Source organism: Drosophila innubila, chromosome X (genome assembly GCF_004354385.1).
Source record: "Drosophila innubila isolate TH190305 chromosome X, UK_Dinn_1.0, whole genome shotgun sequence".
Taxonomy (NCBI): domain Eukaryota; kingdom Metazoa; phylum Arthropoda; class Insecta; order Diptera; family Drosophilidae; genus Drosophila; species Drosophila innubila.
Window position 1 is genome coordinate 16,053,683 of NC_047626.1, and position 14,637 is coordinate 16,068,319.

Sequence of the window (14,637 nt, forward strand, 5' to 3'; positions counted from 1 at the left end):
CTGGCCACACACACACACACACGCACACACATGCAATTGATTTGTACTTTGGGGTCAGCCGGCAATAACAACAACAGCAACAGAATGCCAAACATGCCAACAACGCAACAACATCAACCCAATGTGCAAACCAGGCGACACCCTGTAGCACCCAGCAAGAATTTGTTTAAGATACGACTCCATAGATAGTTGGCATATTTCGTAAGTTAATCACTTGACAGCATTTCATTTAAAAGCTGCTGAAAAGTTAACTGCCAAAAGTTGTACAGCAAGCATGCGTGAGAACGTCTGCTGATATTCACGCTGCTTTGGCATGTGATTTGGCATGCGTTGCATACATAACAACAATTTTAAAAGTTTTTTTTGAATACTTTTATAGTTATTCTTAATTTCTTCAGTGTTCTTACTAGTTTCAAACTTTATTTGTTTAAGTTTTACTTTACCTGCTGACAAATGTAGTGTTTTAGCACTGCTTTTGGCATGCCTTGCATATTTTAAACTTTGTTTTTTTTTCTATTGAATGCAATTTTCTAGTTAGATTCGGTTTTAGTATTACTCTTGCTGCTGCTCTGCTGAATAATATAGTCTTTTGGCAGTGCTTTTGGCATGCAGCTGCTTCCTAGTGGGGCAAGTAGCAACAGTTTGCCGTGGAACGACAGCTACGCACAACACGAAAACCGCAACAGACACAAGAGTGCCCCCCAAGCTCAAAAATTCGCACACGCCCACCCCCTCAGCTCAGCTGCCTCCCTCGAATCCCTCTAAGCCACAAACAGTGTGTGCCCCCTTTTACCCCCATTCTGCCCCCCCTTCCCTGGTGTCATGTGTTGGCGCGCGAAAATTTCGCTTGTTGTTGCTTTTCATTTGTTTTTTTTTTTATTTTTTTTTTGTATTATGATTTTTCGCGCGCGCCTTTTTCGCCCAGTTGCCCAGTTTTTTGTGTGTGGGCGTGTTTTGTTTGTTTTTAAAGGGTAACGGAGTTGGGGGAGAGAGCTAAAGTGTTAGTTAGGGGTTGAGGCTAGCCTAGCTGTTTAGCCAACTTACTAAACAGGGCCGAAACGAGGTCAACAACTTGCCTTGGGATAACTGAGAAAATTTTAAAGAAAAATATCAGACGAGTAAGAACAGAAATATTAAGAAGGAGTAGCAGAAGAACAAAAGCCAGCGACAAATGATGATGATGTAGATGATGAAGATGATCAAGAGACACACAAACAGTTGACAGACGCAGACAAAGCGAGAAGAACAAACTGGAGAGAACTGAGAGAAGTGCTTCTTCTTGTCAATTAGTGAAAATCGAATTAATATTGTAATACTTTAATGAAATAATGCATGCATGCAGAGACATACAGACAAACAGCCAGACAGACAGACAGACAGACAGACAGACAGACAGAGGCGTTGGCTGGGGAAGGGGGGAGGGGGATTTGAGGGGGAGATACACACTGCGACAGTTATTTATGCAGAACGACAAAGATGAATCTGTGAATATGACTCTGACTGTGACAATTGCTCTCCTTCTCGCTCTCTCTATCTCTCTTTAGCTGTTGCAAAAATCCCAAACTAAAGTTGATAAAAATAAACGAGACACACAAGAATATATGGTGCAAAAGAGATAGAGAAATGCAGAGAGAGCGGGAGAGAGAGGGAGTGAGAGTGGGGAGAACTCAATGCAAGCCTTTGTGCTGTTGCCTTGCGAATTGTTTGGGCGGCAACAACGACAACTACAACTACAACAACAACAACAACAGCGACAACGACAACGAACGTGGCAAGGTGTGGAATGTATGACAGGAATTGATATAAAATATGCTAATTGGTGCATAGACTGTGGACTGTATAGTGTGGAGTGCGTTGAGTACCCGACTCACAGTGTTGAGTACTCAGTGTTGAGTACCGAGTACCGAGTGTTGAGTGTGGAGTATTGAATGCGACAGGTTAGTCAACTCTTTGTTGCTGTTGCAACTATTGCATATTACAACTGATACACGAACTGATCAGCACTTAAAGTGCTTTCAATAATCCTTTGTTTAGAGACTTTACGCCACTCTTAAGTCTTTCACAGACTTCTCTAACTGTAAGGCTCAATAACAGCTTTAAGTTCTAGTCTGTTGTTTGTCAAATCAAAAGCTTACATTTCAAACCAAGCAAAGGAGTTCCCATATTTTGAAAGCTTTTTAACTATTCTCATAGCTCACAAATTAAATGACTCAGCAATAAACTTAAAGCTGCTTAATCAAAAGCTCAAACATTTAAATCTCTCTTTTTAATTTTCGAGACTTACAATAGCTTAAAGCTGCTTAATGCTTAATCTAATCTAACCTAACCAAATCTTTTATTCAATAAGAATTTTATATAGATACATTCTGCTGCTGATCAGCATTCAAAGCAGATTAGTTGATTAATCAAAAGCTCTGCTTTTTTATTATTAAGCTCCCTCCACTTTGTTACTGTCTCTCTCTCCCTCTCCCTCTCTCTCTATTATCAATGCCTTTATTTACAGTCTAAGCCAAAGCTCTCTTTAAAGTCTTAACTTCCGTTTACGCTCTCATTTAAGTCGGAGCTTTTTTTGCTAACTTGTAATTTAATTAGTTGGACTGACAGGCAACGTTGCTGTTAATTCAATTTGTTGCAACTTCACCATTGACGCACAGCAGCAATGTTGTTGCCACAATTGTTGTGGCTATTGTTGTTGTTGCTGTTGTTGTTGTCATGTAATGCTGTCTATGGCGAAAACTAAGCGAGGATCCCATTTATGTAAATTATTGGCAAAAATGCATAACGGCAAACAATTGAAAATGCAATCAAGTGTTGGCCAAAATGGCCCTGTTGCTGTTTCGGTTGCTGTTGCGGTTGCTGCTGCCAAATGGCGACGGCAATGCAATATTTGCATGCACCAACAACAGAGACAGCAGCAACAGCAACAACAACAACGCTGCCAATTAATCAAGAAATTCTTAAATAATTATTTGCCTATTTTTATAGTCGCACCAGAAAGTGGGCAGGACAAAGAGGCAGGCGTGGCGGAGAGAGAGAGAGAGAGAGGGAGAGGAGGGGGCGGGGGTTGATGTACCATGGGGCAGCGGCCGACGCGGCTGACTGACTGACTAGCACGACGACAACAACATCGACAACGGCAACGACAACCACAACGACAACAACAACGACAACGACGACATCATCGTCTGTTGGAGTGTAAATTTGTTGTTGCCATAAGCTAAATACAAATCTATATGCATATATATATCTTATATTCATACACACATATATATATATAAAAAAATATATGGCTATATAGATATATCTATCGCACAATATATAGAAGCATGCACTTTTCGATTTTCATTTTGTGATTTGCGTCCGTCTGAGCGTTCATTGTTGTTGTAAAAATAAGTCAGGCAGCCAGACGAGACCCCCTGACTGTTCCCCTGCCCATGCACGTTCCCCAGGCAGTACCACAAACGAAATTGCCATGAAGCATTGCAGTTAGATGAGCCGTTTAGTGACAGTCAAGTCGTTCAGACCGGAGCAGGTGAAGAGAGAAGCGAGAAGCGAGAAAGAGCTGCCAAAGCTGAGAGAGAAAGAGAGATGGTAGAAGTAGAGAGAAGTATAGATCACTGGCAATGCAATCTCCATCTCTTTTGCTCCCTTTATTTTTCTGGTCTCGTGGCTGGGTGCTGATGAGTGCATTGCCGCTTTGCAGTCGCTGGTCGACTAATAATAATAAATATTTTTACAGAAATTAATTAACAACAACAGCAACAACAATGGCAACAAAGTGTAAAAAGAAGTATGCAGCATATCTGATATATAGACGCACACTCATACAGCTGAAGTTGTTGCCAATAAATATTGCGTATGCGTCATGTGTGCCAATGCTTAATTTACATATCACTAAAATTAACATATTTTCGTTTACATAAATTGCTTATTCCAGCGCTGTTAAGCGCTTTTAACATGATGTTAGCTTACTGCAACATTAACTTTAATTTCAAATTGATTTCTAAGTTCTTGTTTTAATACAACTTTGATCATTTTGTTTTTATTCTCTGCTCTTTTTACTTTCTGTTAATTCATGAATGTCGTGCACATATGTGCGCTGTTAAGACGCTGTTAAGACGCTGTTAACTAAGCTACAAGAAGCCTGGTCTCACTGCTAATGTTCTGTTTTTTGCCACAAAGACATGAGAGCATCTTGGCAATTACTCAAATTCAAATTAAGTGACGACACACACACACACAGCCAGACAGTGAGTGAAGTTTTCTCAGTCCCAAACCGAAATCCCCAGCAATCCAAAATGCCGCAACTTGTCTCGTTTTGTAAATAACAAATCAGGCATTTATAAATGATGTGAGCATAAAATATATACGCTATCGAAGCAGTCTTCACCCCCTCCACCCCCTCCACTCTATATACACCCCAAGCAATTGTTGGAAAACCTCCCCAAGCTACAACAAATGAATGCTTTTGGGCCAGGACAACACTTGAAACAAAAGCATTTGGCGCACAACTTGAAGGCAACTCTTTGCCTAAAACAGCAACAACAACAACACTCCGTCCCCCCTCCAATCTGTCCCTTGCCACACCCCTAAGTGAGGCAGCAACCCGTCTTAGTTCATCGTCGTCGTCTTCGTCATCTTCATACGTCTCTAATAAGACATGATTGTAATTAATTAAATTAATTCGTTTCGGTTTTAATACACGAAATGTTTTTCGATTTTGTCAGGCCCAAAAGACAAGCCGCCCCCTTATTTTTGGATAGCTCCCTATACTCCTTTGCTCTCCTTTCTCCTTTCAGCTTTCTCTGCTCTGCTCTCCTCTCCACCTGATTGGTATGAAAGGGCACAAAAGGATTGCCAAATGAAAGTGAAAGATTTCTGATTTACGTTTTCAAATATTTGTTTGTCACACACTCGCTTTCCTTAGTTCTCTCTGTCTCTCTGTCTGTCTGTCCTTCTGTCTGTCTGTCTGTCTGTCTGTCTGTCTGTCTGTCTGTCTGTTTGTCTTACACGGCCAAACTATAAAATGTTGTCGATTTTGATTAGGCAAACTTGACAGGCAACTTTGTGCGTGGCTTTCATTAAAAATGCCAGGCGCTCGAGTTGCCATCTCTCTTAGTTTTTAGTTGTAGCTTGGCAGGGTTGCTTTGCCCATCCAGACATTTGTCGTTGCCTTGGTATTTGATGGTTGATGGTTTCTACCTTTTGCGGCTACATCAGCAACTCCCCTTCCTCCATCTCCCCCTCCCCTTCGCTTGCCAACTTTGCTCTCCTTTTGCTTCTTTGCGCATAATGAATTGACATTGATTGGAAATTTTGATTGAAATTGTAAAATGCTAAAGGATGGCAACGCCAAAAGGCTTTTTCTTCTTCTTGTCGTTGCTGTTGCCGTTGTTGGTGTGAGCAACAAAATAAATTGCTTAATTTTCGGCTTAATTAAAGATTTGATAGATAGTAGAAGGACAAGAAAATTTCCCCCACTTTTTCGACCATCTTCATTTTGGTTTGCCATTGATTTTTGTTATTTCTGTCAAATGCTTTAGCATTAATCATATATCATTTATGCCTTGACAATATCTTGGCCAAGTTAAGCAGTCGGCTAATATGTTGGCAGCTCATCATACATAATTCATAGGCTAAAAAAACGACGAAATACAAATAAAATACGCCTTGGGATAGACTATGAAATAGATTTGCATTGTTTTCTTTAGCCCTTTGTTTATGCATATGAGATGTGGGGAATTGGGGTTGCCATTATAATTAATATGCTACTCGTTGTGGTTGTTGTTTAGTTTTTGTGTTTATATCGCTAGCATGTTTTGTGCACAACTGTACCTACAGCTAAATAGAAATCATTAATTTCTGTTAGATTTTACAATTTTACAGTGTCAAATTTATGTAGCACACACACACACACACACACTGGCACACACAACCCTTATGCCTCAAGCCCTTCTCCTATTCCTCCCCCCCGTTATACCCTCATTTCCCCTCTGTACACCCTTTTGGCACATTAACTTTGAGAAGCTTTTTACTTTTTTTTTTGTTGTTGCTGTTGGTTTGCCTTTAGTTTGAGGCCCGCATAAAAATGTCAAAAATTACACACACCCACACACACACACACATGTCGAGGCATAAAAAACAAAGTAAAAGCCAAAATGTAGAGTTGGGTGTGAGAAGGGACTTCTAATCATTATTTGTACGGTCCCGCACTGCCCACATATATATGAGTTATATATTTATTTGTATTTGTCTGGACCTGAGCTGAACTGAAATATCCCCCCATCCATCCCCCATTAGCCCCTTCCACACAGCATCCCCTTACCACTTGCTGTCCGTGTGTGCTATTTGGTCAGTGTAATGCTTAATTATTTACTTTTTTCCCATTATTGTTGTTGTTGTTGTCTTTCTCAAAAATTGTTGCCAAAAAAAAGGCCTACAAACAAAGTGACCAAAAGAGCGCATAAAATGAGCCAGGAGTGGGGGTAGGGTTATAACAATGGTCCACAAAAAAGGGTCACACATGTGTACATGTGTGTAGGCTTGTGTGTGTGTGTGTGAGTGTATGTGTGTGCGTTAATTTTTGATGTACGATTGGGCAGTTAAAATGATGGCAAGTTGATGGGCAGGGGCGGGAAGGGGAGGGGAGGAGAGGGGAGGGAAGTCATGTCCAGGCTACAAAAAGGTATGCATACGTTATGTAATAATAAGGATAAGCCAAAAAATTATTATTACTTTTGTGTGTATGGGTGGCAGTTGTGTTGTGGTTGGGGAGGTGGGGGGGTATGCTGCTACAAAGGGTTGTTCACACACACACACACACACACACACAAACATAAATAAAGAGTCGCCTGGTTTTTGATTGTTAATAATCATAAGCCATAAGGCATAAGTATTGACGTGAAGTTAGCTCTTTCCATTTTTGTCTCCCTCCCGCTCTCTCTCTCTCTCTCTATTTCTGTCTCTCTCTTTCTCTTTTTGTTTTGTTTTTTTGTCTCACTCTCTCTCTCTCTATTTCTATTTCTCTCTCTCTCTCTCTCTCTATTTGTTTTGTTTTTCTGTCTCTCTCTCTTTCTATTTCTCTCTCTCTCTCTTTTTTTTTTTGTTTTTCTGTCTCTTTCTGTCTTTGTTTTCTGTCTCTCTCTGTCTTTTTTTTTTTTTTCTGTCTCTCTCTCTGTCTCTCTCTTTCTTTCTCTCTTTCTAATTTCGTTATTCCACCCATGATCACTTTAAGCTTTTCATGCGCTTTCTTTGCAGATCGAAAGCTCTGCCCAAAGCCGTGCTTTCTCACTCTCTCTCATGTTGGCTTTAAGCTTTAAGCTTTCAACTTTTTATCTGCCCAGTCAATCATATTTGGTCTCCCATTGCCTTCAGATGTTTCACATCTAATCCCTGCCATGCTTTACAGACAGCAATTAGAAATCGTCTAATTTGATGCACACACACACACACACACACACACACACAGTCAGTGGTTGGGGGTGCGTGTAACTGTAGCCTTTGAAAAGAAAGTGCCGCACACATTTTTCTTTGACACTTTACAGCCCCCAAAAAGCTTTCGCTCCTCCAGCTGCCCCCCCTTCATCCTAGCAGCAACTCCGCAGGCAACTTTGGATTTTGTTGCCTCTTGTCAGACCGGGACAGACAATTACCCACACACTCTATCACACACACACACACACATACACACACATGGCTTGCCTTGTCATATGACGCATTAAAAATCGAAGCATATAGCTGGCTGACAAACCCCTTCCTCTCTTTCTCTTCCTCCTTTCTTCTCTCACACTCCCGTTTTCAGTTGTCTTCTTGCTTGGCGCGCGCATTAATCCTTTTTTCAGCATCTTTTCACACACGCACACACACGCACACACACATGATACTGTGCGTGTATATAATCCTTTTTTACAGTCCAGCCCTTGCCCCCTCTTCCCCTTTTTGGCTCCCCCGCCCATACGCCCAGCGGCTTCGCATATCAAAGCTAATTTATATTTTGTATAGCATACATTTGGGCGTGCACAGCAGCAGCAGCTATACCGCATGTCCCACCCTCCTGCTGCTTCTTCATCATCTTTTGCTCTCTTCGTCTTCTTCTTCTTTCAGTTTCAACGTCATGTTTTTCATTGCCTGCTGTGTAAATTGATGAGTGTTGGTAAAGGGAGGAGTGTGGGAGTGTGGTTGGAAGCAAAAGAAATGGGGGTAATAATAAATACAACTCTTTGTTTTTTCAATGGCTCGTCGTTGCCTGATTTTTGATAAGTAAATAGAAATTTTATAAATTTACATGCACATGTGTGTGTGTGTGTGTGTGTGTGTGTATGAGTGTGTGTGTGCTAGGCAATAAAAAAGAAACAGAATTTTAAATTAGAAAATATTAGTTAGCTAGGCAGACAGACGGACAGACGGACAGACAGACAGACAGACAGACAGACAGACAGACAGACAGACAGTGAGACAGACTTTGGCTAAAGATGCCACACCAACATGTACAGTTATGTGTACGTGTATTTGCATATGCGTATTGCCATCTCACTCACACACACCCACCTGCTTCGCCTCTTTTGCTCTCGCTCACACTCGTTTGCTGTCTCAGTCTAACGCTCGCTTCGTACACTCTACATTTTCTTCTTCGTTTCGTAATCGTCGTTTGTGTTTTTTTTTTTTTTATATGTTTTTCTTTTTGTTTTTACTGCGTGCGTCTTTGTCGCCCCGCACCCTTCTGCCTCCCTCTGACTTCACAGCAACATCAATACATCATTTTCGTCTTCTCGCAGCATGTGTGTGTGTGCGTGTGTGTGTGTTGATTTTATGCTACTCTTTTCACGTCATTTTTGTGTGTGTTGTGTGTGTGTGTGTGTTTATTTTTTCGGTTTTTGTTGCAGTTTTTAAGGCTGTCTATCTCGCTCTGACTACCGATCTCTCTCTCTGTCTTTCTCCCTCTCTTTGCTCTTTCTTCTCTCACTTTGCTTGCTGTGTGTTTGGGTATTTTTTGTTTAATATTTAAATAAATAATTAGCAAAAAGGGATATGTGCGTGGGTGTGTGTGTGTGTTTGTGTGTGTATAAGCTCTCTGTTTATCCTCACAACCCACACACACACACACCCCCACCCCCACCCTCTGTGCTGATGTTGTGTGTGTGTTGCTAATGATGTTTGAAATTGTAAAGCAAATGCAAAGGCATGTCCCAAAAATAAAAACGCAGCAAATACGTAAACTTCTGATGGACGAGGGAAAATGAAAGAAGAATGAGGAAAGAGGTAAGGGGAGCAGTGAAACAGCAGCTACTCAAATAATTGTAAAAGAAGTATAGCATAAAGAGAAGTTGCTATTAAGCAAAAAAAAAACAAAAAAAATAACCCAAATGCAGCTACAACGAATATTAAAAAGCAAAAGCATTAAAAGCTATATAAATATCAGCAAAGTTTTAAAAAATATGAACATTAAATTTAATATAATAGTAAATCGATTAAAAATATCTAAAGGTTTTTAAGCCAAAAGAAATATATATTCAAGATCTTAAGTTGCTTTGAATTTAAATTGATAATGTGTATATTGATCAATTAAGCAGCTTTAAAAAGCTTTAGTTTAATTAAAGCTTTAAGCAGCTTCAACTGAAATTAAGAAAGTTACACTTAAAGTTTAGTTTGACTTATGCTAAATATGTAGAAGTTAGTTTGAAGCAATTCTTCTGCTTTTATTTCTTTTGTTACGCACTTTCTGCTTTCTTCCTTTTCACTTGCCTTGCTTTCGTTCTTCTTTTGGCTGCTTTCTTTTCTTTTTTTTCCTTCGGCTTTTGCCACATTGACAGGCTTATATACAATACACACACACACATACATATGCATATATTTTGAAAGAGGTGTGTAAATGTGTGTGTGTCTCATTTGCTTCTCTTTTCTTTTTGTACATTTACAGCTGTCAAGGCATCTTTTACTGCGCCTAATATCATGCTACACTTTTTTTTTCTTTTTTTGTCTACTGCCATTCAATTGATATAACCACACGCATACACTGGCACATTTAACCCCTTGTTGCCACTGCCACCTGCGCTAACAACTTTTAACTTTTTACAAGTCGTTTGCTGGCTTCTGTTTAATGTGTGTGTAATTGTAGAAATGCCTGCGCTTCGGCTTCATATTTTTCTTGTGTAGCTAAGCACTCGCTACACCCTACCGCATCCCCTAACCTGCTCGGTTGGTCCCCTTAGCCATGCGTTGCGAATGCCACCCCTACTCGCAATGCCATGTCATGTCATGTAGGCGTTTAAGTGGCAGTGGCAGTGACGGTGGCATGCGGCAGGCAGCTGAGGCAGCCGCTGTCTCTGAGGTTTCTCTCTCTCTTTCTCTCTGTTTCTCTGTGTGTGACAGAGACGCGTGCCCGGGTCTAAGCTACGAAATGTCAAGACAACAACTGACAGCCGCCTCTAAATCAAAGTACCCAAGCAAAGTCCTTAACTTCCCCACTGCTGCTTTCTGTTTCTACCTCTTCCAGTCTCCCGTTCTCACTCTCTCCCTCTCTTTCCTCCACTTACGAGGCAGCGGTCGTCGCATTGATTTGCTTTGATTTATTGTGCCCATCATACAATGCAGCAACGTTGCTCAGACCCAAGCTTCAAGCTCCTGTTGCTGTTGCTGTCGGGGGGTTGCTGCGACCACCTACAACAATAACTACAACAACATGAACCACCACCACCACCTCCAACAACTACAACAACAACAACAACAACTCGCACTCGAGCTCAGCTTCAAGCACAATTCATAACGTTGCTTTCGTACTAAAAAAGTGCTGCCCCTCTTCCCCCCCCCCTTCACCCACTCACCCTTTGCCAGCGCCTCTGTCCAGGGGCTGACAGCTGCCATGCGACAAAAAAAAAAAAAAAACAAAAAATACAGAGACGACCGTTCGACTCACTTCAGAAAACAGCTTGAGACAATGCTGCATGCAAAAATTCTTCAAGAGTACGAGTATTTATGCATTATAATACACGCACACACACACACACACACACACACACACTGAGACTCAGTATGAGCCCAAGGGCTGCGAATCTGTTTCAGTTCGAAAGTGCGCGCTTTTTGACATGTGCCGAGCGCACGACTCAACTGAGAGGGTTTGTGGTAAGGAGAAAGGGGCAGAGGGGGGAGGCTATACAAGAACATTTGACTTGGTTTATGCATTGTAAGCCATTGAAGTGCCTATGTGCATGCGATACTATGCATAGTTGCAACAATCGCTGAAGAGAGAGCGAGAGCTCAATTGGCCCAACGGCTGATCCTTGAAAGTGTCTTTAAGGCTTTTGATCCTGCATACACAATGTATACAAGAAAGCTTACGTGTGTGTGTGTGTGTGTGTGCCAATATTCCGCAGTAGCTAACATAAATAATCAGAGCAATTATTAAGCTAAAATAGTTAGTTGTAGCTTAAAGATTTTACTACTTAATTGACATATATGTAATAAAAACTTTCGTTAGCTATATTTTAAATTTCTTTAAATTTGTGTATTTCTAGCACAACTTATAGAAATGAAAGCACATTAAAGCGTTTAAATACTACTTATTACTAATTTCCAGCCTACAAGCTCTAAAAATGCACTGTTAAAAGTAGTCGGAATGCATTAAAGTTACCTTCAACATATTCTCCAAGCTTACAGTTGTTTTTTAAGCCGCTTTTTGCAACATAACTTACGCTCCACAGACTCAAAATTAACGCTAATAGCGTTTGTTAAGCTTTAAATAAATAAAAATACAAGCTTAAATGCATTGCAGAGTACACAGAAATTTTATAAACTTTTTTGGCTTTTCAGTTTGCATTTTTACTTAACTATACACACACATGCACGCCCCCTCATTGAACCCTTGTGCTCGTTGTTTTTTTTTTTTTGTTGGCTAATAGAAATGTTAACAGCATCGCACATTGGCCCCGCTGTTAACATTTCACTTAACATTTTTGGCGCGCGTTGCGTTTTTTGTTTTCCCCATTTGATTTTGTTTTCTTTGTTTTTTTTTCGGGCTATTTTTGGCAGCTCCTTTGAAGTGGCGGCGCCGGCACCAAAATATTAAATGAAACTCGCTCGTCGAAAAAATAAATAAAATAAAGTGGGGAAAAAAAAAAAAAAAAAAAAAAAAAAAAAAACGTTAAAAGGGTGCTCAATACTAAAGCCTTTTCTGCCATAAGCTGACCACACACACAGACTGGACACACACACACACACACACACACACACACAGCGAGAGACGTAGCATCATTGAAGTGGGCACTGAGGCCATACAACTGCACACACACACACACCAACACACAGACACACTCTTCACCCAAAAAAAAAAGTAAAAATAAAGCGAGAGTAGAGTAGAGAAGTAAAACACGAGCAAAGCCACCCGCATTTTAGTTAATTAACTCATTTGGTTGGCAACTGCTGCTAAGCCGCTCGAACTGGGCCACAAGCGAGTGAGTTGAGAGTGCAGCAAGGGTACCCAGTATCCTGCCACATCATGGCCCAAAAGGATGCTCACGTTAATTGATTTGCGTCGTTGCCAAACTTCGCTTCTGACCACGACTGGCCAACTAGTTTTTCGTCATTCAAAACGCAAGTGTCGCGATTCTCACGGGGATTGCATTTCAGCAGAGAGTCAAGACAACAGCAACAACAATAACAAGAGCTAGACTAGAAAATGGAAAAGGAAATGGAAAAAGACTAAACAGTGAAAAAGAAAACTGTTGCAAACTGTTCGATATTGCAGCAAAAAGTCATGCAGCACATTCGACTGGCATTATGACAAACAATTTTCAAGCTTAAGCAGCTCTTGCCACAGCCAAAAGCAACAGCAACGTGCCACAGACATTGCCACAAACAGTCAGCATGAAAATCACAGTGCCTGCCACCTTTGCCTCCACCTTGCAATTGTCGCCCAGTTCTAAGAGCCAGCCCAGCTTTTGAAGGCTGTCTGGCATTTTAAGTCCTAGCAAACGGCAAGGACAAAACTGCAGCTTCCTTTTAGCCCCAGCCCCCAACCCAATCATCCAACCACCCACTGGCCATACCCTGGTTTCTACACTGTCCCCCTGGTTCCCATCTTCTGTCAGCATCACGCGAATTGCGCCCAACAGCCGCTTGTCTGTTGTTTGTACTTAAGAGCTTTTAAATATCATAAATATATATCTATGCGACAACGACGACAACGACAACAACGACGAGACCGAGACCGAGACCAACCCCCTCTTTTCCAACTCCTTACACCCCACCCTACCCACAGGTCTCTGGCTTTTGCTTACGTTACATTTGGCTGCGGGTATAGGTCTGGTTTCTAAGTGGGAAAGAGGAGACGATTTAGAGTTTGGGTACGCTTGGTTTGTTGATGATGTTGACAAATATGCCTCGAGGGCCATTCATTCAACAAGAAAAAAGATAAACACAGTATATGCCCAGTCTAAAGCAACAACAATAAAGACAACTCTCTGTCTCTTCACTGCATTTGATCAGGCAAACGATACGTTGATGGGTTCGACAAATGCATCTTAGTCTTTTAGTTGTTTTATCTTAAAGGGAAAGAACTCAACTGTTGCAATTCAAACTGTTCCTTTTGGTTAGACCTTTTATTATAGTCTAACTAACTTAACTCCCTCTGATCTGATCTCAGTTAGACAGTTTCTTCTTGAGTCTCTAGAATCTATTTCATTGTTTTTGTTACTCCCTTAGCCGTCAGCTGATCTCTTATTGATCCGACAGCTCTTAGGCTCAAGCATACGAAAACTAAAACCCAAAGAGGGAGTTATTTCTAATCGTTTACAACTGCAGTGCAATTCAGTCTTAACTCGACCCTTATAACGACTTCCTGCTTAACTTTTTGGGGAGTTGCCTTCGTCGTCGTCGTCGTCTCATCGATATGAGGAAAAACTTGTATAAGAACTGCAAAAGCTTAAAAGCCTGCAGCTCTCACACCAAAAGAAAGGAGTCATTATTTGAAGCTACATATATATTGTATATATATATAGGAGCTATGCCCATCGACTAATTTCGAAAGTTCTTTATTGCCTGCAACGCCCCCCGGAGCGGCTAGCTCGTCTCAGTTCCCCGCCCCGTTAGCTTCCGGTATTTATACAAATAAAATTGCACAAAACTCAAAAACCAAAACGTAACGAAACCAAAACAAGTACAAATCAACAGAAAATCGAAGCACCCAAAAAAAAGAGAGAGCTACCCAAAAAGTCATTGGCATTCGAGGAAAGCCGAGCAAAAGTCGGAGGAGTCGCTTACCAGCTAAGGATACAACACGGCCAACTTGGGATGAGAACGGCATTGCGCCGGACCTGAGCTGACTTTGAGGCATCAACAGCCAAGTTGTTGGGTTTGAGGTTGGAGGTTGGAGTTTCGAATTGGGGAATTGGGGTTAGGCTGAGCATTGCCTGGTCTCTCCTTGACTCTGGTTTCTCTGGGCCCAGACTAATTTGCCAAAAAAGTTTGCACCGCATATTTTTGTAACCTTTTTTGTCGCTGTTGCTGTTGCTGTTGCCGTTGCTGTTGTTGTTGTTTTAATTTCTCATTTGGCATTTGATTTCAAGCAAAAGTCTGGCTGGTTGACCCACAGCCCCCACCCCCGCCTCCCCGGGGGCAACCCCTTTTATCGAAGGTCAACGCTAA

At 41.2% G+C, this 14,637-nt stretch overlaps 1 protein-coding gene across 1 annotated transcript in view; it reads left to right on the plus strand.

Moving 5' to 3' along the window:
- The window catches only part of LOC117782118 (homeobox protein cut), an 88,524-nt gene that overhangs the window by 34,883 nt on the left and 39,004 nt on the right, over window positions 1–14,637 (plus strand). The gene's annotated exons all lie outside the window — the stretch shown is intronic.